This window comes from Oncorhynchus tshawytscha, linkage group LG11 (genome assembly GCF_018296145.1).
Source record: "Oncorhynchus tshawytscha isolate Ot180627B linkage group LG11, Otsh_v2.0, whole genome shotgun sequence".
In the NCBI taxonomy this organism is placed as follows: Eukaryota; Metazoa; Chordata; class Actinopteri; order Salmoniformes; family Salmonidae; genus Oncorhynchus; species Oncorhynchus tshawytscha.
Genome location: NC_056439.1, coordinates 2468303 through 2480488, shown reverse-complemented (window position 1 = coordinate 2480488; position 12186 = coordinate 2468303). Strand labels below are relative to the sequence as shown.

Sequence of the window (12186 nt, the reverse complement as noted above, 5' to 3'; positions counted from 1 at the left end):
TTCCCTCCATGCCTTGGCTAGAGTGGAGCTGCTTAGGCTGCTCTGTCTAACGGATCCCCAGTATCAGATGAGCTCTCACCATTCAGTGGTACCAAACTAGTTGAGACCAGTCGTTAATGCTTAAAGGTCATTCATGTAAAGTATAGGCTAGTCACTACAGACACCCTGGTCCGAATCCAGGCTGTATCACAACCGGCCGTGATTGGGAGTCCCATAGGGCGCCTCACAATTGCTTCCTTTTTGTTTCTGCTTTTAATACCGCTATATGAGTGTCCTTGGAAAGAGTGTGATTGTGTGTGTGCGCTCTCCCATTGTATTAGTTAGTCTGCATCCCTGGATGTGAAGGAGCACGAAGGGGCCTTGTGGTTATCTAGTCATCAGATGTACTGCGTATTCATTCTGAATACAGACAGACCTCTCACGCTTCCATCGATCTCCACATGTCCTCTACCGACGTGTCTACAACTGAAGGCCTCCAAAGACTAACGTTTAGCATGCAGAGGGAAACCAATGTGTGCAGGGACAATGTTAATGTCTCTGTTAGAAAGAATCGAGGCAGAAAGGCAGACAAACTTGTTGCATGTTGTGACAAAGTAAGGAACGACTTATCCAAGGAAACACAATGACTCATGAGGATTTTCGTGGCTGCCGTAGTTAGCGGACTCACACACACACACACACAGTTAGCTGACCATGTTTTGAAGACGTTGGAAACCCGAGGTCTCTTCTCACATTTGATTATAACTGTGTATCATGTGGGAGATGTTACGCCAGGCTTCAACTTCCCCCCTATTTATAAACCCTGCGCCATTTTATAAATGTCTCCCCTTGCCTGGGCTCGCTGTGCCGTCCACCTCCCCGTCTGAGAGACCTCCGTCATCACCCAAGTAAAGGCAAGCGGCACATCGCATCCCTTCAGTTCAGAAGGCCACGGGTTTGTCCCAAGTGACACCCTATTCCCTGTGTAGTGCACTACATTTGACCAGGGCCCTGCTCAGAAGTATTGCACTATACAGGGAACAGGGTGCCATTTCAGACGCAGCCCAACTCCCACATCTCTTTAGCAGCCTGAACTTTGTCCACCTCCACCATTGCCTGCCTACCCAACCAACCAGGCCTTCCTTCCAGCCCGTCTTCTCTCTAAACTTGTTACTCAAGATCCCTGTCCAATTAAGGACAGCTTCCCCCTGCCCCCTCTTGGCTTTCTCTGTATTTAATTATACATAACATCAAGGCACCCAGGCACAGGGGTGAGATGGATGCGTTTTCTATGTAAAAGCGAGTCGCCAGCCTCTCACTAATGTAGCTCCGGTGACTCAACCGGCTATTAATAGGACCCTGCCTGTCAGTTCCTTCAGCCCTCAGGCTTTGTGTGCAGTGATACAACAATGCTCATCGTCCAGCCGCTCTCCTCTGCCGTACCGTAGCGGACCGTCCTTGGCAGCAGACAAGACTGAACACACGTTGGCATGACGGCCGTCATTGTCTTGTGTCACAGTGCAACATTCGTCTGCGACTGTAAGTTGAGGGACTGGCGTTGTTGCGTATGAGTGACTCCATCTGTTGGATGACTAGCCTAGATCAAGGCAGCCATTTAAACCCCACCTATAGCTAACCACCGCAGGGACTTGTTGACATCAATGACCTTGTCTAAGGTCTGTTTCCTCACCGTCAGGTTCACTTGTGTTTTACATCAACTTTCCAACCCTTCGTCACACCAGCCCTTTTCTCCATGTTACAGAAGGGGACATTCCCACCATTAGTCAAAGGCCCATTCCCACTATTCCCACTGGGGCCATTTCCAGTAGCTGGAATGTTTAGGGAATGCTGTCAACCTTAGATCCTGGCCCCGCCAGGCCAGTAGATTGATGAGGAAGAAGCGGGAGTTCCGAGCAGCCGCTTGTTGCCGTGTTTTAAAAAGTCAGGTCAGGAGACATCTGGAAGAGGGAAGAGCATTTTCTGAGGAAAACCAACCAGCCAAGGAAGAATGGAGGAGGATAGGATATGCAACTTAATGGGCTTCAGCTGGACATTCCCATCTCTCTCTGTTTCTGGCATCTCTCGTTCTGCCTGTAGGCTCCTACATCTGTATGTCAAGGCAACCCTTTCACACCTCTCCACGTCGCGTCTAGGGGCATTTCCGTTTTGTGTTGGTTGTTACTGCAGACCACTTGCACTCTCCGTATTTCCTTAAAAAATCATTCTGGTTTAGTAGTACAGTGACACAGCTCTCTCACGTTTACAGACTCAAGGACATACAGGACCCACTTCGTCATTCGACTTTGAATAGCCTTACAGTTAGTTTACTGAGGGAGGAGGAATGCAATTACTTTCACCCCCCATTTTCCCCCATTTTTCTCGTTCAAAGCACCGTACTGAGGAGAGGGGCGAGAGCTGCATGTCTTAGAGTATTGATTGTGTCTGTTTGTAGGTCCAGTGGCTCCCTCTATTTTCCCGACAGTCCCCACCCGCTCCCACTCTCTCCTTCACCCTCTCTCTCGCCTTACCACATATTACCCCTCCTCATCCTCTCTCTCCTTCCTTCCATCTCTCTCTCTATGGACTTGTCTTATCTCCGGCCAACAGCACCCCGATCCTCCCTTTCCTGTGGACTGGGTGGGCTCTTCATTAGCCGTAGCTTAATGGAATCATTCAGTCTCTAAACCCATGATGAGGTTGACTTTATTTCTGAATGCCACTGCGTTCCTCAACTGTCCCTGTCGCAAATGCAGTTTGAACTAGCATTCATAAAAACTACAGACCAACGCTGGGAGTGATTAATATTGACCTAAAAGTCATTTCTGGGCTACTTGCTGTGTAATGTGGTTGAGGATTAAGACTTAAGGGTTTGACAAGTCCTCCTGTTACCGTTTCCATTAGTCTTGTCTAAGATCCATAGAGCTCAAACTTACTGAACAAAGAATGTCGGCCATTTTGATTGCTGCGAGACTTTCCCAAGTAGCGTAAAATGTGATCTTCACCGAAACCAAATTTGTTATGACAGCTGCCAGAAAAATACACTTCTGGGGTAGAACAGTTTGTGTAGAACAGCTGTAGATGAACTCTGCTTGGGAAATCAAGGCATTTTTAGTTTTTCTAACAGTGCAGTATGCTGCAGTGCCTTCTCTGAGTGGTATAGGAAAATGACTTTTTCCCTCTTCCTCTGCAGCTACATTCAGATTTCTAGACAATGGCAGTAGTTCTTCATTAAGAATTCTAATTGGAAGACTGCATGCAAAGAGGTAGTTTGTCATACTGTTTGATGCCTGCGAGTTGATTAGCTAGTTCCGCACTGCTCCAGAAAGTAGATTTGCAGTGATTAACATTCAACCGTGATGTTTTTGTGTTTGTTTCATTTGATACGGCTATAATGATATTACCAATCGACGGGTGTGATTTCTGCATGCGATTTTTCACTCGACGTTCCACTAATGCTTTGAGACTCACGACTTGGATAAGAGACTTTGTTTACACTAGAAACTATCGCACAGAATGTTAATTGCTGCTGTCTTAACTTGTTCAAAAGCAGCCATCAAGAATACACTCTGGGGAGACATTTCTTTCAGAAGTAAAATATTCATAGAGCCTATTGTTTTGACTATTATTGATGGCCGAGTGTGAACAGTGCTTTGAAACATTAAGGCTATTTACCATTGCATAAGTGACCTATATGAAACATTCATAACTAGAGAAAATGTCTCTGCCTCCACTGGGTAGATCTCAAACAAAGGCAAACCAAAGGACCTATTGCCAGTGGACAATAGTGCAGAGTTTGTTATGAAGAAGGAGCAATGCAACTGAATGACATGTGTAGCTACAACTCACGCTAATTTCAAGAAATCATTTCAGTATCACTTTGTTTGGGTCCCATCTTGTTGATCTGAGGAGACTTCTGTCACTGTTGTGAAGACTTCTAGCTCTCTCATTCTTCTCCCAGGAGCCTAGATTGACATTTACTGCACTCTCGCGCTGTGCTCAGTCAAAATGTCTGACTGGTCGTGCAGCTCTGGGTCGTGCAGCTCTGGAAGTCCAAACATTCTGAAAAAGAGTGCCTTTTCACACCGTATTAGGACAATGCTCTATTAAGAGTCACCCTAGATGCCATTTTGTGGTCTCTAATGCTTGAAGAACGGGGGATCTGAAATTGAGGGTTGTGACCCTATGGGTGATTGGTTCATCATAGCCCTCTGCATCGCTCAGTCTCCCTTTGTGACGACACCCCGATTACTCCCCTTGTTTTCCTCCTTACCACTTCTAGGAACACATTTATCTGGCCCCAATGAGTTTCTCCAGTAACTTAGAGCAAGGTACTTCTTCAAGGTCATATGTGAGTCATTTCTGCCCAGTGCCCACCCTCCCCTAAACCCCTTCAGGGAGAAGGATCACTCTTACTATCCATTTGAAAAATGTTTCCTATTTTGGGCCTCCCGAGTGGCGCTGTGGTCTAAGACACTGCACTGCAGTGCTAGCTGTGCCACTAGACATCCTGGTTTGAGTCCAGGCTCTGTCGAAGCCGGCCACGACCGAGAGACCCATGCGGCGGCGGACAATTGGCCCAGCGTCGTCCGGGTTAGGGGAGGTTTTGGCCGGATGGAATAACCTTGTCCCATCGCGCTCTAGAGACTCCTGGACCGGGCATGCGTGCTGACACGGTCGCCGGGTGTACAGTGTTTCCTCCGACACATTATTGCTGCTGGCTTCCGGGTTAAGCGGGCTCAAGAAGCAGTGCGGCTTGGCTGGGTCGCGTTTGGAGGATGCACGGCTCTCGACCTTTGCCTTTCCCGAGTCCGTACAAGACTGTAACTACCAATTGGATACCACGACATTGGGGAGAAAAATGTATATATTTTTTCCTTGTGGTCTATTCAGCCATCAGATTGCAATAGTTAGTCCTGCCATCTGTATTCCAGTAAGTCCTATCTATCTTAGGCTGTGCCAAGGTTCTAGCTAACTTAGGCTGTGCCAAGGTTCTAGCTAACTTAGGCTGTGCAACTCCCGCCTTGTACAGAGATCAGAGGAGGCGGATGCTGTCTCTTTGGCCGGCCCCGCCTTTTGGAAAGGCATTGGAATCACTAAATACCCTGCGGTCAGTCAGGCAAGATGTCAGCCAGCCAGCCAGGTAGGGAGGCAGGGCTGTCAGGCTCTGTGCGGACCAGGTCCCCACTGTCAGCCCCTGGTGGACCGTACTATACACCCTGGTGAGAATTCTCCCTCCCAACAAACACTGGACTGAATGTTCCCTCTATTCTTTGAGAATTAAATGTGGTTTGTTGCCAGTGAGATGCAAAGGAACTCAGAAAATCTGAGGTGCAATAATGTGACTGATAGCTTAATTTGCCATTTGACAGATTCGTTGTTGGTCTGTTGGAATGGATGTCACCTGAAGTCTCTTCCCAAATATGACAAGTTTATTTCGGTCAGCGATGGACAAGCATTCATTTCTCACACTTTCTGATTTCTTCACACCCCAACTGAATAGATTATGCCAAACCTTCTGATTTCTTCACACCCCAACTGAATAGATTATGCCAAACCTTCTGTTTTCATTTGTTTGTTAATCACAGTGCTTTAAGCGCATCCTCCAATGTTCCTACTCAAGTGGCCTGCTTCCCTTCCCTCCCTCCCCCCAAAAAACTCCTTTCTCCGTTCCTCTCCGCATTCAAATGGGTCCATTTAGTCTGGGAAGCACCGCCTCCTCTTTATTTGGGTGCACTCTGATGATTCCCAACCAACCCCAAGCTTTATCATTAAGACAGACCATCTAAAGCAACGAGCTGATACCCAAAATAACAACGTTAAACTGGCGCAGTCCAAGTCTTTGGGTTATTACTGAGTCTTCAGGTTACGAGTCGGAGCCATTTTTAAAGGAAGTTTGCTCGTCATCCATCCTTATAGAATAGCAATAGTTCACTGTTTTCATAGTTCTTCTTCTTTGAGTCGTTTAACCTCTCTGCGGATCATGACGAATTGTCCCAGTCTTCTAGCATAGCTCAGGCTCTTGTCTCCTATCTGATTCACTACTGTATGATGGGGAATCTGGCATGGTATATTTATTCTAAGAAGCAGTCTTGGACGGATATTGTATCACTGTGCCGTTTGTCACACTGTGTTGCATTTGTCTGGTAGTCATTAGGGCTGTGGGAATTGCCAGGGACCTCACCACACAATAGTATCACTATACTAAGGTGCAGATACGATATGCATTGCGATTCTCATTATTCTATATGTTTTGCGATCCGATTCGGATTATATTGCGATTTGATGTTCCAAACATATTGCTCACAATATGTCTGCTGCAGAGAGACAAGGGAGAGAGCCATGAGAACACGAGTCTTGATCAGTCATGGTAATAAAAGTGCTGAAAATATCTTGGCTCCCTATTTAAAAAGAAGATGGAGAACAAGCTATGAGGGGAAAATCCAACTAGCACACAAATAACATTGTGATGCTGTCAAAACAATACCATACATCGTCAAAAATAATATCCCGATATGTAACTGTCAATTTTTCGCCCCCAATCACTAGCAGTCGTCTTCATAGAAGGAACACGTTGGCTTTTCATTCAGTGAAATCACCACCTGTTTCCTTTCTGGAAGGGGAACATGGGGTGGCTTTGTGCCTGTCTGGGAGAGGACAATGAATGCAAACCTACCATTATGTAGGAATAGCAGTGTGTACATTGCTTCAATACGAAGAGAGCTTTGCCTCATAATGGCAGTTAATGACTTGTCCAATGCCTAACTGTCTTCTCTCTCTCTCTCTCTCTTCATGTTCCTCCTGCCGTGGTTGATTCCTGCTAACTCAGGTAAGCAGATCTTGTGTTTGTTCACTTTGTTTTCTATATGTGTAAGCTACACAACCCTCCAGGCTCCTTGTCCTCGGACTCCGCTATGCATCATTTGTCAGTCAAACATACATTCTTCAGTCATACATGCACCTTTGTCATAATACCCTTTGTGACCAGGGTGAACGGGTGTTTAATCACCACTAGGGGGCAATACTTACCTACATGCTCACTCAGAGAGGGAGAGACGCATGCAGCAGCTCAGCACAGTGACACCCCACCCCTTCCCCGTCCTCATGTTACTCCTCTGTTACTCAACCTGACCTGTGGTTGGTTGTGGCACCACGGCTCATTCAGCCCTCTGCTTAATTGCCTGTCCCTGTTCTATTTACCAGTGGACCGCATTAGAGGTGCTTTGTACCTGTGCGTTTTAACAAGATGCTGTGGGAACGCGCCAGGCTAGGCTGATTAAACGAGCTGCAGTTGATTGTATTAGGGCAGTGACACCCTGAAGAGAACCCCTCGGGTCATCGTTTGGTTTTGTCTGACTGTAGCAGTGTGGACCTTTCCCAGCAACCACTTTGCGTGCTTTGAGACAGTGCCTGTTCTGCTGTCTGCCAACTGGCCAACTCCCATACACACACATTTGTATGTACGCAGAGTGACCCTCTCTATACGCGCGCGCACACACACACACGATTTATAGCCCCATTGAATGTGCATGTTGTTCATGCAGCGCTCAGTCTTGCATTAGGATGTTGAGGGACACTTTCTGTCTGTGTCTCTCTCTCTCTCTCTCTCTGCCTGTGTCTCTCTGTCTCTCTCTCTCTCTCTCTCTCTCTCTGCCTGTGTCTCTCTGTCTCTCTGTCTCTCTGTGTCTCTGTCACTCTGTCTCTCTGTCACACTGTCTGAGATTCACAATACCAGGAAAAATACGATGTGGATGACAAATGTTATTTTTTCCCAGAAAAGTTTTGAATTTAGCCTATTTCTTCAGCAGTGGTATTTCTTTGAATATCAATTTCCATTGCGAAGGCTATATATTTTAGTGTGACAGGCTGTTTTGAATTGAATGCATTGGATGAATATTCTCAGGTAAACTATTAGTGAAGGAAAGAGGACATTATGGTCTTTAGCTACATTCATAGTAAATGGAAATCAAGCAAATATGTGTTTTTGTAGAGAGAAGCCCGTTTAACTGACTTGTTAATGTAGACGAATCGTCATTCAATGGAGAGGGAAGTGGACCACCAACTGTGTTCCCATTTGACTTAACAGCGTTCTTGGCCCCTCTTACATATTACTGAGCTCTGTTAACCACTCAAAGGAGAGCGAGACTGAACTGCATTCAGGCCGTGCTCAGTGAAATGTGCTGCAGTCCCCGGGTGATGGTCTATAGATTCCGCTCTGTGGACAAGCTGGCCATTGTGGTGATAGTGCTGTGGTGTTGTAATTATACAGTGGTGTGATGGATGAAGTGTTGGCTCAACCTGCGGCCCGTTTGTGGCAGTCAGGGCAAGAAGTCAAGTAAAGCCATCTGATAATTGCATTTGTCCACCGACACGATTAGCTATAGGCACAGATCAGGGGACAGAGGGGCCAGTGTATTCAGGCCCCACGGCTTGGCCTCCCGGCGGGAGGGGTGGTCCCCCTGGGTCCCAGCACAGGAAAGAGGGCCACGCGTCACCACCGCATGATGGGGGTCGTTTGACTGCCAACCCAGCGGCACACTGCCCCGGCACAGCGTGGGATGGCGGGGGCTTAGTGGGGAGTCTGGCGAGGCATCAATGACGTTTATGCGACGGGCAACTCGACATAACAGTGCGGGTCCAAAAGCCACGTCTCTGTTGTGTCTCCTTCGCTCTCGATACACACACACACACGCACGCACAGGAGCCTGACTCGCCGCAGGTAGTCTGCCTCTTGTCACGGAAGAGGCCGCTGCGTGGTCACGGACCCCCCCTCCACTGAGAACCCCTATGGTGAGGCTGTAGGAGTAACACGTGTACACACACACCTGCCTTAGATAGCAGCGCAACAGGAGCCTCTCTGTTTAGAAGCTTCTACCTAATAGATTAAAGTCAACGACGGCCAAATTGAATGGGAATGTTAACTAGAAGAGCTGCAAGGCTTGTTATATTCCTCTGTTACTTTTTAGAAGCTCTAGTCACCTGTGTTTATAACTAGGGCGTTGTCATTCCTAGGGTTGTTCTGTAGACTTCTTGGTCAGGTCTGTGAATTGAGTTGAGCCTCCACACAGCGCGATACGAAAAACAAACCAACCGCAGTTAATTAGTCCAGTCAGTGGCAGATGAAATTAAGCTATTTACATTTATGCGTTTAACTTTGGAGTTAAACAGCCCCTTGCAGGCCTGGACCAGCATAAATCTCTAGTTGTGGGCAAGTTGGGGTGCTTATACCCTGAAGAAGACAGCTTGGCTGTCGAAACGTTGGTATTACATTTTTGCATCTGAGCTCCTAGAGTGTGCGGCTCTCTTTTATTTTCAAGTTGGGGTGCTTGCCAAAAAATACATTACTTTTGCAATCCAGTCATTGTTTGCGGTGTGTGTGCTTGCGAATAGTGATTTGATGGAGGACATGTGCACTTAAGAGATGTTTAAGTGTTTCTATTCCTAGACCATCCTTTATTCAAACCAGGACAATGGCACTAGGCCTCTTTACTGAGAGAGATGTTGCTGAGGCCTTCTCTCTGTCTGCTGACCGGTGATATCCACACTGTCCTTTTTAGACTTGGGCCAAATTCAATACAACAGTTTACAGACTGGGCCTGTACCCAACCTGCTGTGCTGTGATTTGTAACTCTGCACAACTTTGGAGAACCACCAAAGCTCCAACCTCAGAATGGATTATATGTGATTTATTATGACCTGGGTGGTTCGAGCCCTGAATGCTGGTATCAGAACGTATACCACGGGTATAACCAAACATGTATTGTTACTGCTCTAATTATGTTGGTAACCAGTTAATAATAGCAATAAGGCACCTCGGGTTTGTGATATATGGCCAATATACTGCTGCTAAGGGTGTCAAGGCACTCTGCGTTGCGTGGTGGCTAAGAAAAGCCCTTAGCTGTGTTATATTGGCCATATACCCCCCCCCTGGGCCTTATTGCTTAAGTATACCATGGTAGTCTGGTCTCAGAACTGGTTGTGTTATTTATTGTACCGTGGTAGTCTGGTCTCAAGACTCTATCCTCTTTGAACTCTTGGATGGCCTATACTTTTCTATTGAGCCTGGGGTTAGTCTATGTAAGGAGTTTGATTGGTGTGAGACCTGAACTTAACTATATTGTGACAGAAGGCACTGAGAAGGCCCTTCTGGGGGCACGGCAATCCCCAAAACCACCACAACTCCTATTCTTCCTGGAGACTCCCCATGGAGTCCCCTTTTCTCCAATCTCAGTGTGCATTCAACTGGCCACTTGGAAACTGCCCCCCCCATGGCTTTACCCAGTTGGCCAACCTCTACAGGGGACCTGCATGCTTCCTATCCACACACCATTACGGCTCTCGCCTCAGCAGTTGCCTCCACTTCCACCCAGAAGCAATGTCTTCAGGATCAGCTGGCACCTGTCCTCTGTAGAACAAAAACATCACTGACTGAGCCTCAGCTTTCTATCTCATTGTGACACTCCACTTGAGCCAACTGTTAGCACACACACACACACACACACCGTTATCCCCCCACACACAGGTTCTCAATTTGAGGGGCCACATTTCTGAGTTGAGGCGGGGAAAGTAACCGTTGGAATATCAATGAGTACCAGGTGCCTGTAAAAGGCAGCACTTCAAACAGCCCAATGTCCCCTGGTGTGGCAACAGCACCGCTGGCCACCGGGGGGCTTTCAGACTCTGAAGATGGCATTTGAAAAGAAGAGAAAGTGGTGGACCCGAAGGGAAAAAGAGGTGATATCACTTGTAATTGTCGAACATACCGTGACACTGCTGCCAAACGAACACTGTAATATTATCGTCTTCCACTGTAATATTATAGTCTTCCTTTTCTAGGATCCGGAACCGTGTTTCTGTCCTGAACATGTAGGCTGGTCCGCCGGTTTTATATAGCGTTGTCAAACACTTGGTTACAGAGACTATTTCCATCTGGACCCTCTTCAACCTGCTGCTAACCTTTATAAGATAGTTCTTAAAATGATCATGACGTGTTATATTTCTTCAAACGTCTTTCTATTTAATTGCCCTAATAATCACAGTTGGTCAACTTGCCTGTTCGGCTCTATTGGACATTAGAATCAGAATATATACTTGTTTTGTAACTTTTCTTGCATGTCTAAGTGGCAGTGACGGTGTTATTTGAAGAACAATGGCTGCACAATGTGTGGTTAGTAAGAATAAAACAATGTACCTCAGCCGTACTACTTTTAGCCGAGTCCTTGTCCTTTCGGACTGAAACGAATCATCCTTCATCAGCCGCTCGCTATGCGAGGTGAAAAGGAGAATATCGGCAAGGTGAATGGGAGGAGGTGGTCGACTCAATATTGTCAACGGCCTTCTCCCTCAGATTGCCCCCAGTCAAGTCCTACAGCATCCTGCAGTAGTAACCCACTGCAGTAATATTTAATTAGCTCCTAGCCACTATTGCTTCATTACTCTTCATTACATTCTTCTTTGCTGAAGGTTTTTTCCCCTCCCTCTGCGTCTTCTCCTTCCAATTCCCATTAAAACGGATGGATTTCCCTTGATGCGGTGATGTTCCCTTGGCTGCATCTGAAATGGCACCCTATTCCCTATATAGTGCACTACTTTTGACACGAGCCTACGGGGCTCTGGTCAAAAGTCTTGCATGACATATGGAATGGGGTGCCATTTTGGACCACCCCTTGGCTGAACTGAAAGGTGCTGTATAGCTGTACCCCCCTCCCCCCCCATCCATGTCCAGAATGCTGCTCCTCTCCCCACACACTGATCATTAAAACCCAGAGAAATGGACGCTAGCAGCAACAGAACAGCCAAGACGGCGAAGTACGACATCTGTTCTTGGATCAGTTGCTGAGTGTCATGGGGGTTCCAGAACCCTAATGAGATTACAGTCCTTGTGGACGGGATGTGTTTAGAACATGACTGATGAGGGAACTTCAGTGACAATGGTAGAATAATGACTATAAGCCCCAAACCACAGTGTGGAATTTAGAATGCATTTATCTTTGAATGAAATGAGCTGGTATCTGGGAGAATTTACAGTATTTGTCTTTGAGAAATACTTGGACAACGGCCATACCAGACAGTCAAATGAACCCAAACAAAATGCAAGGGCACATTTTTTGGACGCTACGAAATTCCCCACCGAATCCCCCCCAGCAGTTTATCCAGGGTTTGTTTTGCATGGCCCAGAATTACATATTACACCGACACTATTCCCAGCAG

General features: G+C 46.8%; 1 protein-coding gene across 6 annotated transcripts in view; it reads left to right on the top strand.

The window, feature by feature from the left end:
- LOC112262381 (F-box/WD repeat-containing protein 7) overlaps positions 1-12186 on the top strand; it is a 199343-nt gene that overhangs the window by 119664 nt on the left and 67493 nt on the right. The gene's annotated exons all lie outside the window — the stretch shown is intronic.